Source organism: Myxine glutinosa, chromosome 1 (genome assembly GCF_964187855.1).
Source record: "Myxine glutinosa chromosome 1, kmMyxGlut1.1, whole genome shotgun sequence".
Classification (NCBI taxonomy): domain Eukaryota; kingdom Metazoa; phylum Chordata; class Myxini; order Myxiniformes; family Myxinidae; genus Myxine; species Myxine glutinosa.
Window position 1 is genome coordinate 256283872 of NC_136261.1, and position 17500 is coordinate 256301371.

The 17500-nt window shown below is 41.0% G+C and overlaps 3 non-coding genes across 3 annotated transcripts; all 3 read right to left on the minus strand.

The window, feature by feature from the left end:
• Positions 1-2651: 2651 nt before the first annotated feature.
• Positions 2652-2725, minus strand: TRNAM-CAU (transfer RNA methionine (anticodon CAU)). The gene has a single exon. It is a non-coding gene; the product is annotated as a tRNA-Met (tRNA).
• A 6255-nt stretch (positions 2726-8980) lies between these two features.
• On the minus strand, positions 8981-9053 carry TRNAM-CAU (transfer RNA methionine (anticodon CAU)). The gene has a single exon. It is a non-coding gene; the product is annotated as a tRNA-Met (tRNA).
• Positions 9054-16545: 7492 nt separating this feature from the next.
• Positions 16546-16618, minus strand: TRNAM-CAU (transfer RNA methionine (anticodon CAU)). The gene has a single exon. It is a non-coding gene; the product is annotated as a tRNA-Met (tRNA).
• Positions 16619-17500: the final 882 nt, after the last annotated feature.

A 17500-nucleotide genomic window follows, 5' to 3' on the forward strand; every position in this document is an offset into this window, starting at 1 on the left:
AGTTTGGTTTGCTCCTTGTTGTTGAAGTGTGCGGCTTCACCAAGCCGAGATCAAAAGAGCTCTCTGAGGCCTTCAGAAAGAAGGTTATTAGTGTGGAAGGTTAGACTACGAGTCTGTGAATGGATTTAAAAAGATCTCCAAACAATTTGAAATCAATCATTCGACTGTCCGGAAGATCATCTGCAAGTGGAGAAGATTCCAAAGAACTGCCAACTTGATTAGGCCAGGCCGCCCCAGCAAGTTCAGCTCGAGAGCAGACCGCAAGATGCTGAAAGAAGTCTCTAAGAACCCCAGATTGTCATCACGGGACCTACAGGCAGCTCTTGCCACTGTTGATCTCAAAGTGCACGAATCTACCATTATAAAGAGGCTGCACAAATTTGATCGACATGGGAGGTGTGCCAGGAGGAAACCTTTGCTGTCCAGAAAGAACATCAGGGCAAGACTAAAGTTTGCCAATGAACACCTCAGCAAAGACCAGCACTTCTGGAACAATGTGATCTGGACAGATGAGTCAAAGGTAGAGCTATTTGGCCACAGTACCAGAAGACATGTTTGGCGAAATCCAAAGACAGCATTTGACCACAAGAACCTGATACCAACTGTAAAGCATGGTGGTGGAAATATTATGGTTTGCGGCAGCTTTGCTGCATCAGGGCCTGGGCAGCTCACCATCATAGAATCCACTATGAATTCTTCATTGTACCAGAGGGTGCTTGAGGATAATGTGAGGCCATCTGTCAGAAAGATGAAGCTCAACCGAAGGTGGACCTTGCAACATGACAATGACCCTAAACATACCAGTACATCCACCAAGGAATGGCTGAAAAGAAAGAAATGGAGTGTTCTGGAATGGCCAAGTCAAAGCCCGGATCTAAATCCCATCGATATGTTGTGGGGGGATTTGAAACGAGCTGTGCATGCAAGAAACCCCTCAAACATCGCACAGCTGAAAGAATTCTGCATGGAGGAGTGGGCAAAAATTTCTCCCAGTCGATGTCAGAGACTGGTAGACAGTTATAAGAAACGCCTACTTGAGGTTGTTTCTGCCAAAGGGGGCAATACCACCTATTAGAGCCAAGGTTGTACTTACTTTTTCCACATGCGAAATTTGCATTTATGTTTATTTAAATTATACAATGGACTACAAAATGTAAATGTTTCATGATATTTGTTATATTATATCACCTTTGTCTGTCAATATTGTTGATATGAAGATCAAATAGCTGTATATTGAAATATGTTGAAAAAGTCAAATTTTACATGGGGTGTACTTACTTTTTCACGTGACTGTACGTGTGTGTATTTGTGTGTATATGTGTTTGTATATGTGTGTATTTGTGTGTGTATGTGTGTACATGTGTGTGTATTTTATATGTGTGTATGTGTGTGTATATGTTTGTGTATGTGTGTGTGTATATGTGTGTGTATATATGTGTGTATATGTGTGTGTATACGTGTGTGTATATGTGTGTGTATTTGTGTATGTATTTGTGTGCATATATGTGTGTGTATATGTGTGTATATGTGTATGTATATGTGTGTGTATATGTGTGTGTATGTGTGTTTGTGTGTGTATATGTGTGTGTATGTGTGTGGATGTATATGTGTGTTTTTGTGTGTATATTTGTGTGTATATGTTTGTGTATGTGTGTGTATATGGGCGTATATTTGTGTGTGTATATGTGTGTGTATATATGTATGTGTTTCGGTGTTTGTAGATACTAGGGCATGCCCGTACTATATATATATCTAAAATTATATCCCCCCCCCTCTATTTACATGAAATGGTTTGGTCCATTCGCAAAGCCAAAGCGAACGGCTTGCGAGTACGGTGACAATCCCCCCCTCTATTTACATGAAATGGTTTGGTCCAAAGCGAACGGCTTGCGAGTACGGTGACAATCCCCCCCCTCTATTTACATGGAATGGTTTGGTCCAAAGCGAACGGCTTGCGAGTACGGTGACAATCCCCCCCCCCCCCCCCTCTATTTACATGCAATGGTTTGGTCCAAAGCGAACGGCTTGCGGAGTTTGGTAAAGAAATCGCCATAGCTCGGTAACTACTTGTCCGATTAATATGAAACCTTGAAAAGGCACATCCTCGGGTCCCCAGCAATATACCTGGCAAGTTTCAAGTATATCAGACCGGTAGTTGTCGAGAAACAGCGGTCGCATACACACAGACACACACACAGACACACACACAGAGATTACTGGAATTATAGATAGATGTCTGTGTATTTGTGAGTGTATATGAGTGTGCATATATGTGTGTGTATATGTTTGTGTGTGCATATATATGTGTGTGTGTTTGTGTATATGTGTGTATTTGTGTGTGTATATATATGTGTATTTGTGTGTGTTTATGAGTGTGCATTTTTATGTGTGTATATGAGTGTGTGTGTACATTCCACTGAGATTATGTTCAAAGGACAGCAATTATAACCGAGTGAATAGTTCAATATAGAACGGACAATTAATACAAACTCACTGATCGAACTCAGACTTGTGGAGGGCCCAACGACAAGCACGTGACCGGCTGTTTCTGTCTCCTTAAACTCTTTTGTTTTACAAAATGTAATATCAAGGACGAGTTGAATTGATGTCATCTCGAAACTCAAATGATTTTAAAACGAGGCTAAGGAAAGTGCCTCGTGTGAGGTCTCGAACTCACGACCTTCAGATTATGAGACTGACGCGCTGCCTACTGCGATAACGAGGCAGACACATGTATCGGGAAATATCGTCATTGGCATGAACATGCATGAAGGAGGAAGTCATTGACATGAACATGCAATTCTGAGAGACAAAGTGGAATGGCACTCAGTTGAGCATCATTTGACCTCACAAATAATTGGTGGTGGAATTCTGTGACCTGATATGCAAATCGCCATCAAATATTAAGTTAATCGGATGAAAATTGACAATTTTAGAAATTTGGCCGATGTTGACCTTTTGGCCTATGTTGACCATGTGACCTATGTTGATCTTAAAGATAGTTGGTGGTTGGTTTCATTTCGATGATATGAAAATCCTATTCAGATTTCAAGTCAAACGGATGAAAATTGAGGATTTTAGGAATTTGAAAGAAGTGGTTGACCTTTGGCCTATGTTGACCATATGACCCATGTTGATCTCAAAAATAGTTGCTGGTTGAATTCAGTTAGCTGATATGAAAATCCTATTCAAATTTTAAGTCCAACGGATTTTAGGAATTTGAAGAAAAGTGCTTGACCTTTGGCCTCTGTTGACCTTTTGACCTAAAAAAATCAATAGGAATCTGTCGGACCTCCAACTCTGCCATTTGATGAAGTTTTGTGAGCATAGGTTTAAAATTGTGACCTGTCGGCAAATATAAGTGAGCGGACAGAAAAACACAGAAACACACACACAAACCGGAGTGATCAACAAACTTGTGAAAAAACATTTTTTTTGCCAAGTAACAAACACACAGGTGTGAAAACATAACCTCTGTCCACCTTTGGAGGCGGGGAAAATTTAAAAAAAACTCCAATTCAGGTCGTTACCAAAATCGAATCAATTCGTCCTGATCACACAACCTGGTATCTTGTAAATGTTGCTGCGTTTTTCCTGAAAAAGAACTGCTGAAATATATCCATCCAGTTTCTTTCCAACATCTTTCACATTCCTTTTTGTTTTTCCATTTATATCTTTATTCCGTCTAATTCTTTCTTTTTCTTTATTACCTCCGCCATCGAAGGTGGATGGAGGTTATGTTTTCACCACTGTCTGTTTGTAACTTCGCAAATGTCTCTATGTGTGTATGTGTGTGTGTGCACTGTACATGTGTGTATGTGTGTGTATGTGTGTGTGTACATGTGTGTATGTGTGTGTGTACATCTGTGTATGTGTGTGTATGTGTGTGTGTACATGTGTATGTGTGTGTATGTGTGTTTGTATTTTATGCGTATGTGTGTGTATGTGTGTATATGTGTGTGTGTATGTGTGTGTATATGTTTGTGTATGTGTGTGTATGTGTGTGTATATGTGTGTGTATTTTTGTATATATATGGTGTGTATATGTGTGTGCATGTGTGTGTGTGTGTATATGTGTGTATATATATATATATATATATATATATACTAGCTTGGCTCGGCTCGCTGCGCTCGCCTCACCAAGCGTCGATACTGAGGAACGGGCTTTTTTTAGCTGAGGCTAATGACTGGACCTGAGTTGCTGTGTTGTCATGATTTTCACCAATCATAATACAAACAATTATTTTGCACAAATGTATTTGTTGTGTTTGTGATATTACATTTTTATAGGCAATTTCGGTTGAAGATTTAGGTTGAATGTTTTTTTTTCAAGAAAGATCTCAGCACATACATAGGGGAGGGGTAGGTGCAGACTGGAAGTTTGGGACGGTTACACCTCACCACCACGTAATTCAAAACACCTCACCACCAAGTAATTCAAAACACCTCACCACCAAGTAATTCAAAACACCTCACCCCCACATAATTAAAAACACCACACCACCACATAATTCAAAACACCTCACCACCAAGTAATTCAAAACACCTCACCACCAAGTAATTCAAAACACCTCACCACCAAGTCATTCAAAACACCTCACCACCAAGTAATTCAAAACACCTCACCACCAAGTAATTCAAAACACCTCACCACCAAGTAATTCAAAACACCTCACCACCAATAATTCAAAACACCTCACCACCACGTAATTCAAAACACCTCACCACCAAGTAATTCAAAACACCTCACCACCAAGTAATTCAAAACACCTCACCACCAAGTAATTCAAAACACCTCACCACCAAGTAATTCAAAACACCTCACCACCAAGTAATTCAAAACACCTCACCCCCACATAATTAAAAACACCTCACCACCACGTAATTCAAAACACCTCACCACCAAGTAATTCAAAACACCTCACCACCAAGTAATTCAAAACACCTCACCACCAAGTAATTCAAAACACCTCACCACCAAGTAATTCAAAACACCTCACCACCAAGTAATTCAAAACACCTCACCACCAAGTAATTCAAAACACCTCACCACCAAGTAATTCAAAACACCTCACCACCAAGTAATTCAAAACACCTCACCACCAAGTAATTCAAAACACCTCACCACCAAGTAATTCAAAACACCTCACCACCAAGTAATTCAAAACACCTCACCACCAAGTAATTCAAAACACCGCACCACCACGTAATTCAAAACACCTCACCACCAAGTAATTCAAAACACCTCACCACTGTTACGTGGTCCCCTCGGTGACTACCTGGTCTCGGTGACCCCCGGACCGTGAGAGGAACTTCGCCAGAAAGTTGTATCACATATGCGCTTTCGCCACGCAATCCATATGAATTCCACCCAAGAGAAAACTGAGTTTCAATGATATATTTCAAGGGTAATGATACCATACAAGTTCAATGCTACAATCAAGGATATTTTCCCCGAGCAATCCACCATCAACAATTCACAATCCACAATCAATCCCCTAGATGATTAAGATGGCCATCTTATATATGTGTGTCCCCTTTTGTACTCACGACCCCCTTTTGGTCTCTGTCCCTCACAATGTCTCTGGGCCCCTCCTGACCAAGATGATGGTCGGCTTCGCCGCACTCGGGTGGTTGAACGAACCCCGGGTGGACGTGTTTCCACCGGGCAGGTATCGTACCGGGGACCACGGCTGCAGCCCCCTCGTGGCCACGCGAAGCGGGTACTGTAAAGCAAGCAACAGCCCCACGCCGCTTGCAACGCGTGTTAGGCCCCAACGTGCGACCCGTACGCATCTTTGTAGACGGTGCCGCGAACGGTGCCAGACGCGGGGTCGGTGCACGGCCCCATGGCAACTTGACGTCTCCACCGGGTAGGTACACGTCCCGGTAACTCCTCTCGCCAGACGGGCTTGGGAACGCCGCTTTTCCACGCGGCGCAAGGTCGATCCCACCTTTCGTCGGAGCGGGGCGAGGAAGAAGACTCCTCGTCGCTTCTCTTCCTCGTGTCGTTTTCCTCTTCCGTTTCCGGTCTCTTTTCCAGAAGGGCTCCTGATCCTCCAACCACAACAACACTTAATCTACTACACATTGATAAGCAAAGACCTGAATGGTAATTCACATACATTCACATAAATATGTAACACCACCACGTAATTCAAAACACCTCACCACCAAGTAATTCAAAACACCTCACCACCAAGTAATTCAAAATACCTCACCACCAAGTAATTCAAAACACCTCACCACCACGTAATTCAAAACACCTCACCACCAAGTAATTCAAAACACCTCACCACCACGTAATTCAAAACACCTCACCACCACATAATTAAAAACACCGCACCACCACGTAATTCAAAACACTTCACCACCATGCGATTTAAAAACACCTCACCACCATGTGATTCAAAACCACCACCACGTCATTTAAAAACACCTCACCAACATGTGATTTAAAAACACCTCACCAACATGTGATTTAAAAACACCTCACCAACATGTGGTTTTAAAATACCTCACCACCACGTAATTTAAAACCACCACAACGTTATTAAAAATACTTCACAGCCACGGAAACAAAAGTTTGAGGGAGTCGTTAAGTGACAACACAGACCCTGCCCAGATGTGTAGATATATAGATAAATGACTGTACCCGAGTTGCCGTTTTGTCATCGTTTAAACCAATCATAATTCAAACAATTATTTTGCACAAATGTATTTGTAATATACGTGATATCACATTTTATAAACAATTTAAGTTGGAAAAAATAATCTTTACCAAAAAAATTCCTCAAAAAAAAAAGAAGAAAAAAAGAGGAAATTAAAAAAGATATATACCCTTAGGACATACCGACGGGAGAGATATGTGCATACCAGAAGTTTGGTACGATTTCACACAAGTTTGAGAAAGTAGTTCAGTGACAACACAAAACAGGACAACACAACACAGGACAGGACAGACACTGCACAGATATATATATATATATAGATATATGTGTGTATGTGTGTATATGTGTGTGTATGTGTGTGTGTGTGTGTGTATATGTGTGTGTATATGTGTGTGTATATGTGTGTATGTGTGTGTATGTGTGTGGATATGTGTTTGTATATGTTTGTTTGTATGTGTGTGTATATGTGTGTGTATATGACTGTGTATTTGTGTGTATATTTGTGTCTATATGTGTGTATGTGTGTGTATATGTGTGTATTTGTGTGTGTGTCGGTGTGTGTATATGTGTGTGTATATATGTGTGTGTACTGTGTATTTGTGTGTGTATATTTGTGTGTATAAATGTGTGTGTATATGTGTGTGTGTATATATGTGTGTGTATTTGTGTGTGTATATTTGTGTGTATAAATGTGTGTGTATATGTGTGTGTATGTATGTCTGTGTATTTGTGTGGGTACACGAACGGTCAAAAGTTTCAGAACACCTGAATTTTTCCAGTTTTTATTGAAATTTACGCAGTTTAATGTCGCAATGTGCTCTGAAATTAAGCAGAGAACAAATAAACAATTGGAGATAAAAAAAGAAAACATAGAATCATTTTGTTGAACAAAATTTAATTTAAAATTTTGACTCAGCAAAGTAGCCCCTTTTGCAGATATAACCGCCGAACACACTCGTGGCATTCTTTCTACAATGGAAATCAAATATTGTTCGGGAAGTTCTTCCCAACACTGTTGCAGAAGTTCCCACAAATGTGTTGCACTTGTAGGTTGCTTTGCTTTCACCCTTCTGTCCAGTTCATCCCAAACCAGCTCGATGGGGTTTAAGTCTTGAGACTGTGCTGGCCATTCCATGATTTGAAGCCTACCGTCTTGTTCTTTTCCTCGAAGGTAGTTTTGACAAAGCCTGGAAGTGTGTTTAGGGGCATTATCTTGCTGTAGGATGAACCCCTGACCAACTAGGTGTATAGCAGAGGGTATTGCATGGTGCTGCAAAATGCTGTGGTAGCCCTTTTGCTTCAGGGTGCCAGTCACTCTGTGCAAGTCGCCGACTCTGGATCCAGCAAAAGAGTCCCACACCATCACGCTTCCTCCTCCATGTTTGACAGTTGGTGTCACACACTGAGGAACCATCCTTTCGCCTACTCGACGGCGTACAAAAACCCTGCGTGACGAACCAAAGCTTTCAAATTTTGATTCATCGGTCCATAAGACCTTCTTCCAGTCTTCAGTAGTCCACTGGCGGTGCTTCATGGCCCAGGCAAGCCTCTTTTTCTTATTTTGCCATCTTAGCAATGGCTTTCTTACTGCCACTCGACCTGTCAAACTTGCAGCTCGAAGTCTTCTCTTCACAGTTGAAACTGAGACTTGCTTACTTCGACCAGTGTTGAGCTGTGCTTGAAGCTGTTGTCCTGTGAGCCGCCTATCACGCAAGCTGTTGCCTCTCAGAAACTTGTCTTCTGATTCTGTTGTGGCTTTCGGTCTGCCAGACCTCTTCCTGTCAGAGTTTCCTCCAGTTTCCAAATTTTAAGGGTTATAATGGTCTGTCTGTCTTCCTGCTTACCTTTGTACCATTTCAGCTGATTCACTGGACTTGAATTGCTTAAATTTCAATAAAAACTGGAAAAATTGAGGTATCCTAAAACTTTTGACCGGTGTTGTATATGAGTGTGCATATATGTGTGTGTCTATGTTTGTATATATGTGTGTGTATTTGTGTGTGTATATACATCTGTGTGAATATGTGCGTGTTTATGTATGTGTATATGAGTGTGTGTGTGTACATTATACTGAGATTATGTTCAAAGGACAGCATTAGGACCGAGTGATTAGTTTAACATTGAACGGACAATTAATACAAACTCACTGATCGAACTCAGACTGATGGAGGGCCCAACGACAAGCACGTGACCGGCTGTTTCTGTCTCCTTTCACTCTTTTGTTTTACAAAATGTAATATCAAGGACGAAGTGAATTGATGTCATCTCGAAACTCAAATGATTTAAAAAAACAAAAAACCCAAAGAAAGTGCCTCGTGTGAGGCTCGAACTCACGACCTTCAGATTATGAGACTGACGCGCTGCCTACTGCGCTAACGAGGCAGACACAGGTAGTGGGAAATATCGTCATTGGCATGAACATGCATGAAGGAGGAAGTCATTTCCATGCACATGCAATTCTGAGAGAACAGAGTGGAATAGCACTCAGTTGAGCATCATTTGACCTCACAAATAATTGGTGGTGGAATTCTGTGACCTGATATGCAAATTGTCTTGAAATATTCCGTTAATTGGATGAAAATTGACAATTTTAGAAATTTTGCCGATGTTGACCTTTTGGCCTATGTTGACCATGTGACCGATGTTGAACTTAAAAATAGTTGGTGGTTGATTTCAGTTCGCTGATGCGAAAATCCTATTCAGATTTCAGGTCAATCGGATGAAGGTTGCGGATTTTAGATACTTGAAAAAAAGTGGTTGACATTTGGCCTATGTTGACCATGTGACCCATGTTGATCTCAAAAATAGTTGGTGGTTGGTATCAGCTCGCTGATTCGAAAATCCTATTCAGATTTCAAGTCTCTGTGTGTTCCTGGACTCTGTGCCCTTTCCTCCTGACAAGGTGGAAAAGTTTCTGTCAACCCTCGACTGTGATTCTGCAACTGGACCTGACGGCAGCAGCCCACGGGTCCTAAAATCATGTTCTTCCGCTCTTTCACTCCCCCTCTCTGTTCTCTTCACCCTCTCTTTTGCTCAAGGTCATCTTCCATCTGCTTGGAAATCTGCCAACATCACCGCTTTGCACAAAAAAGGTGCAAAAACAGATCCCAGCAACTACAGACCAATCAGCCTTCTCCCAATTATCAGCAAAGTCATGGAATCCATCATTGCTTCAGATATGAAATCTTTCCTCTTCTCCAATGGCTTGATCTCTGATCATCAATTTGGTTTCAGACCTGGACACTCCACTCTGGACATGCTGCTTCTGCTTTCTCAACAATGGATGGAGGTCCTCAATGCCAAACAGGAAATTAGAGCAGTCTCCCTTGACATATCACGTGCCTTCGATACGGTCTGGCACCCCGCTCTGCTCACCAAACTCTCCTCTTTTGGTATCCATGGAAATCTCCACGCATGGCTGGCGGACTTCCTCTCTAGTTGTAGTCAACGTGTGGCCCTGAATGGGTTTCTCTCATCTCCTCTTCCTGTTCAGGCTGGAGTTCCCCAAGGCAGTGTTCTGGGCCCTGTGCTTTTTCTGGTCTTCATCAATGATCTCTCTGACTCTCTTGAAAATCCTCTCTATCTCTTTGCTGACGACTCTACTCTCTGTCGCTCCATTCTTCATCCCTCAGATCGGCAGTCTGCAGCCTCCTCACTCTCTGCAGGCCTTGACAAAATCACAGACTGGGCAAACAAGTGGAACATGTCTTTCAATCCTGACAAATCTCACACTCTTACGATGTCTCTCCGAAAAGACCGACTGGACAACCCTCCCATCCACTTTCTGAATAATCCTCTCCAAGAAGTTCTGTCACTCAAGCTTTTGGGTCTCACGATCTGCCATGATCTTTCCTGGAAAAACCACATTTCAAATCTGGCCTCCAAAGCCAGTCGCCGACTGGGCATCCTCCGTCGTGCGAAGTCCTTCCTTGGCACACCTGAGCTCCTCACCACATACAAGGCTTTCATCCGCAGCTCAATGGAATACTGCTCTCCCCTCTGGGCTGGTGCTCCTGCCTCACACCTAGCTCGCCTTCACGCTGTTGAAACCAAAGCATTCAGAATCATTGGAATCTCCCGCGATGAAGCTAACTCCAAGGGCCTCTCACTCCCTCACCGCAGGCAGGTTGGTGGTCTTTCCGTCTTCTACCGACTCCTCTCTGGCCTTGCCCCCCCAGCTCTCTCTGGGCTCTGTCCCGCAAATATTCCTACAGGTCGCACAAGATCTGCCTGCAACCCTCTTTTGGTTAAACTGCCAAAATCAAGACTCTCTGCTCACCTTCACTCCTTCATTCCTCTTTTCTCCCGCCTCTGGAACAAACTCCCTCACTCTCTTCAATCCCACTCCACCCTCCAGGTCTTTAAAACAGCTGTTCACCACCATCTCTTATCTTCCCCCATCCAAAACCTTGATCTTTTCTACCCCCGCTAATTTCACCCCAATTCCACTTTTTGAAATACCAACTTCTGTCCTGGAAGTCCTTGGTGTCCTTGTGCTTTATACTTCTCCCCCCCCCCCCCCCCTTCCCACGCCTCCTCCCCCCAAGCCCTCTCCCTTCCACATGTCTCCCTGCTCTCGGATGTTGTGTGTGTGTGATTCCCCTTTTCTCCCCATCTTGTCTTCCGCTCCCTCTTTTTGTGTATTTTGTTTGTCTGGTCGATTTGTTTGTGAAGTTAATGTTAGCTCTTTCACGAGCCTCGATTCAGTATACAAAAAAAAAAAAAAAAAAAAAAAGAAAGTCAAACGGATTAAAATTGAGGATTTTACGATTTTGAAGAAAAGTGCTTGACCTTTGCCCACTGTTGACCTTTTGACCTTTTGACCTAAAAAAAAAATAGGAATCTGTCGGCCCACCAACTCTACCGTTTGGTGAAGTTTTGTGAGCATAGGTTTAAAATTGTGACTTGCAGGCAAGTATAAGTGAGCGACAGACAAACACACAAACACACACACAAACCGGAGTGATCAACAAACTTGTGAAAAAACATTTTTCTTTGCCAAGTAACAAACACACAGGTATGAAAACAATCTCTATCCACCTTTGGAGGCGGGGGAAAAAAAAAACTCCAATTCAGGTCGTTACCAAATTCGAATCAATTCGTCCTGATCACACAACCTGGCAAATGTTGCTGCGTTTTTACCTGAAAAAGAACTGCTGAAATGCATCCATCCAGTTTCTTTCCAACATCTTTCACAACTCTTTTTGTTTTTACATTTTTATCTTTATTCTTTCTAATTCTTGCTTTTTCTTTAATACCTCTGCCATCGAAGGTGGATGGAGGTTATGTTTTCACCACTGTCTGTTTGTGACTTCGCAAATATTTTTTATGTGTGTACATGTGTGTGTATATGTGTGTACTTGTGTGTATATGTGTTTGTATTTTATGTGTATGTGTGTGTATGTGTGTGTGTATATGTGTGTGCATATGTGTGTATATGTGTGTGTATATGTGTGTGTATGTGTGTATGTGTTTGTGTGTATATGTGTGTGTATATGTGTGTGTGTATTTTATGTGTATATGTGTGTATGTGTGTGTGTATGTGTGTATATGTGTGTGTATGTGTGTTTATATGTGTGTGTATGTGTGTGTATATGTGTGCGTGTAGGTGTGTGTATATGTGTGTGTTTATATGTGTGTGCATATGTGTGTGTATGTGTGTGTATGTGTATGTGTGTGCATATATGATGGGTTGACTGACTGCCTGGACACAACTGAGGTGGTGGATCTGCTGATGTGCCATCTATTGATGTGGATCCACGATCGAGGTTGTGGATCAGCCGTTTGGAGAAGTCCTGGGCTGCAAGGATCGAAACCTCGAGGAAGAACGGTGCCCAGCTGATGATCCGTGCAGTCGGTAAACTCGTCAATTGCTTGCAGGTTAAGGTTCTTGCTTCAGGTAGGGAAACTATGTTTGAAGTTTACAATTTCAATAAAGCTGGATATGGGATGTTGTGAAAATAACATCATTTATAGCAATCCTGTAAATTATTTATATTTAAGTTTAGGAACAACCAATACTGTACAATTAATGAAATGTGTGTGTGTGTGTGTGTGTGTGTGTGTGTGTGTGAATGTGTGTGTGTGCGTGTGTGTGTGTGTATGTGTGTGTGTGTGTGTGTGTGTGTGTGTGTGTGTGTGTGTGTGTGTGTGTGTCTGTCTGTGTGTGTGTCTGTGAATAAAAGAGAGAGATAGAATTGTGAGGAACAGAAATGTAAAAACGAGATGTGTGTATCTGTGTGTGCATGTGTATGTGTATGTTTGTGTGTATATGTGTGTGTATGTGTCTGTGTATGTGTGCATACAGTCACGTGAAAAAGTAAGTACACCCCATGTAAAGTTTTGACTTTTTCAACATATTTCACCATACAGCTATTTGATCTTCATATCAACAATATTTATAGATAAAGGTGATATAATATAACAAATATCATGAAACATTTACATTTTGTAGTCCATTGTATAATTAAAATAAACATAAATGCAAATTTCGCATGTGGAAAACGTAAGTACACCCTTGGCTCTAGTAGGTGGTATTGCCCCCTTTGGCAGAAACAACCTCAAGTAGGCGTTTCTTATAACTGTCTACCAGTCTCTGACATCGACTGGGAGAAATTTTTGCCCACTCCTCCATGCAGAATTCTTTCAGCTGTGCGATGTTTGAGGGGTTTCTTGCATGCACAGCTCGTTTCAAATCCCCCCACAACATCCCGATGGGATTTAGATCCGGGCTTTGACTTGGCCATTCCAGAACCCTCCATTTCTTTCTTTTCAGCCATTCCTTGGTGGATTTACTGGTATGTTTAGGGTCATTGTCATGTTGCAAGGTCCACCGTCGGTTGAGCTTCAACGTTCTGACAGATGGCCTCACATTATCCTCAAGCACCCTCTGGTACAATGAAGAATTCATAGTGGATTCTATGATGGTGAGCTGCCCAGGCCCTGATGCAGCAAAGCTGCCCCAAACAATAATATTTCCACCACCATGCTTTACAGTTGGTATCAGGTTCTTGTGGTCAAATGCTGTCTTTGGTTTTCGCCAAACATGTCTTCTGGTACTGTGGCCAAATAGCTCTAACTTTAACTCATCTGTCCAGATCACATTGTTCCAGAAGTGCTGGTCTTTGCATAGGTGTTCATTGGCAAACATTAGTCTTGCCCTGATGTTCTTTCTGGACAGCAAAGGTTTCCTCCTGGCACACCTCCCATGTAGATCAAATTTGTGCAGCCTCTTTCTAATGGTAGACCCATGCACTTTGAAATCAACAGTGGCAAGACCGACCTGTAGGTCCCCTGATGACATTCTGGGGTTCTTCGAGACTTCTTTCAGCATCTTGCGGTCTGCTCTTGGGCTGAACTTGCTGGGCGGCCTGGCCTGAACAAGTTGGCAGTTGTTTGGAATCTTCTCCACTTGTAGATGATCTTCCGGACAGTCGAATGATTGATTTCAAATTGTTTGGAGATCTTTTTAAATCTATTCACAGACTCGTAGTCTAACCTTCCACACTAATAACCTTCTTTCTGAAGGCCTCAGAGAGCTCTTTTGATCTCGACATAGTGACGCCGCACACTTCAACAACAAGGAGCAAACCAAACTAAATGTCTGAGGTTTAAATAAGACAGGTTCCTCCAAGATCCTCTCTAACGATGTTCTAATCATTTGCACCTGAGCTGGTGCACCTGATTCTAATTTTAGGTATTTGAAGTCGTGATAAATGTAGGGGTGTACTTACTTTTTCCACATGCGAAATTTGCATTCATGTTTATTTAAATTATACAATGGACTACAAAATGTAAATGTTTCATGATATTTGTTATATTATATCACCTTTATCTTTCAATATTGTTGATATGAAGATCAAATAGCTGTATGTTGAAATATGATGAAAAAGTCAAATTTTACATGGGTGTACTTACTTTTTCACGTGACTGTACGTGTGTGTATACGTGTTTGTATATGTGTGTATTTGTGTGTGTATGTGTGTACGTGTGTGTGTATTTTATATGTATATGTGTGTATGTGTGTGTATATGTGTGTGTATATGTGTGTGTATATGTGTGTGTATGTGTGTTTGTGTATGTATGTGTGTGTATATGTGTGTATGTTTGTGTATATGTGTGTGTATATGTTTATGTATTTGTGTGTATATTTGTGTGTATATGTGTGTGTATGTGTGTGCATATGTGTGTGCATATGTGTGTGTAAATGTGTGTGTATGTGTGTGGATGTATATGTGTGTATTTGTGTATATATGTCTGTGTATTTGTGTGTGTATATGAGTGTGCATATATGTGTGTGTATATGTTTGTATATGTGTGTGTGCATTTGTGTGTACATATATATGTGTGAGTGTTTGTGTATATGTGTCTATTTGTGTGTGTGTGTATATGTGTGTATTTGTGTGTGTATATGAGTGTGCATTTTTATGTGTGTATATGTGTGTGCGTATTTGAGTGTGTGTGTACATACCACTGAGATTATGTTCAAAGGACAGCAATTATAACCGAGTGAATAGTTCAATATAGAACGGACAATTAATACAAACTCACTGATCGAACTCAGACTTGTGGAGGGCCCAACGACAAGCACGTGACCGGCTGTTTCTGTCTCCTTTCACTCTTTTGTTTTACAAAATGTAATATCAAGGACGAGTTGAATTGATGTCATCTCGAAACTCAAATTATTTTAGAACGAGGCTAAAGAAACTGCCTCGTGTAAGGCTCGAACTCACGATTTTCCGATTATGAGACTGACGCGCTGCCTACTGCGCTAACGAAGCAGACACATACATCGGGAAATATCGACATTGACATGAACATGCATGAAGGAGGAAGTCATTGACATGAACATGCATGAAGGAGGAAGTCATTGACATGAACATGCAATTCTACGAGACACAAAGTGGAATGGCACTCAGTTGAGCATCATTTGACCTCACAAATAATTGGTGGTGGAATTCTGTGACCTGATATGCAAATCGCCATCAAATTTTAAGTTAATCGGATGAAAATTGACAATTTTAGAAATTTGGCAGATGTTGACCTTTTGGCCTATGTTGACCATGTGACCTATGTTGCTCTCAAAAATAGTTCGTGGTTGAATTCACTTCGCTGATCGGAAAATACTATTCAAATTTCAAGTTCATTGCGGATTTTAGAAATTTGAAAAAAGTGGTTGACTTTTGGCCTATGTTGACATTTTGGCCTATGTTGACCTTTTGTCCTATATTGATCCCAAAAATAGTCGTTTGTTGAATTAAAATTGCTGATGTAAAAATCCTATTCAGATTGCAAGTCAATCGGATGAAAATTGAGGATTTTATCAATTTGAAATAGTTGTTGACCTTTGGCCTATGTTGACCATGTGACCTATATTGATCTCAAAAATAATTGGTGATTTAATCACGCAGCTGATCGGAAAATCCTGTTCAAATTTCAAGTCAATCGGATTAAAATTGAGGATTTTAGAAATTAGAAAAAAGTGGCTGACTTTAGGCCGATGTTGACACTTTGGCCTATGTGGACCTTTTGGCCTATGTTGATCTCAAAACCAGTTGTTGATTGAATTAAGTTTGCTGATCTAAAAATCCCTATTCAGATTTCAAGTCAATCGGATGAAAATTGAGGATTTTATAAATTTGAAATTGTTGTTGACCTTTGGCGTATGAGACCTTTTGGCCGATGCTTATCTCAAAAATAGTAGATGGTTGAATTCGGTAAGATGATGTGCAAATCCTCTTCAGTTCAAGCACGTGACCGGCTGTTTCTGTCTCCTTTCACCCTTTCGTTTTTCAAAATGTAATATCAAGGACGAGTTGAATTGATGTCATCTCGAAACTCAAATGATTTTAAAAAACAAAAAACCCAAAGAAATTGCCTCGTGTGAGGCTCGAACTCACGACCTTCAGATTATGAGACTGACGCGCTGCCTACTGCGCTAACGAAGCAGACACATGTATCGGGAAATATCGTCATTGGCATGAACATGCATGAAGGAGGAAGTCATTGACATGCACATGCATGAAGGAGGAAGTCATTGACATGAACATGCAATTCTGCGAGACACAAAGTGGAATGGCACTCAGTTGAGCAGCATTTGACCTCACAAATAATTAGTGGTGGAATTCTGTGACCTGATATGCAAATCGCCATCAAATTTTAAGTTAATCGGATGAAAATTGACAATTTTAGAAATTTGGCAGATGTTGACCTTTTGGCCTATGTTGACCATGTGACCTATGTTGCTCTCAAAAATAGTTCGTGGTTGAATTCACTTCGCTGATCGGAAAATACTATTCAAATTTCAAGTTAATTGGATTAAAATTGCGGATTTTAGAAATTTGAAAAAAGTGGTTGACTTTTGGCCTATGTTGACATTTTGGCCTATGTTGACCTTTTGTCCTATATTGATCCCAAAAATAGTCGTTTGTTGAATTAAAATTGCTGATGTAAAAATCCTATTCAGATTGCAAGTCAATCGGATGAAAATTGAGGATTTTATCAATTTGAAATAGTTGTTGACCTTTGGCCTATGTTGACCATGTGACCTATATTGATCTCAAAAATAATTGGTGATTTAATCACGCAGCTGATCGGAAAATCCTGTTCAAATTTCAAGTCAATCGGATTAAAATTGAGGATTTTAGAAATTAGAAAAAAGTGGCTGACTTTAGGCCGATGTTGAAATTTTGGCCTATGTGGACCTTTTGGCCTATGTTGATCTCAAAACCAGTTGTTGGTTGAATTAAGTTTGCTGATCTAAAAATCCCTATTCAGATTTCAAGTCAATCGGATGAAAATTGAGGATTTTATAAATTTGAAATTGTTGT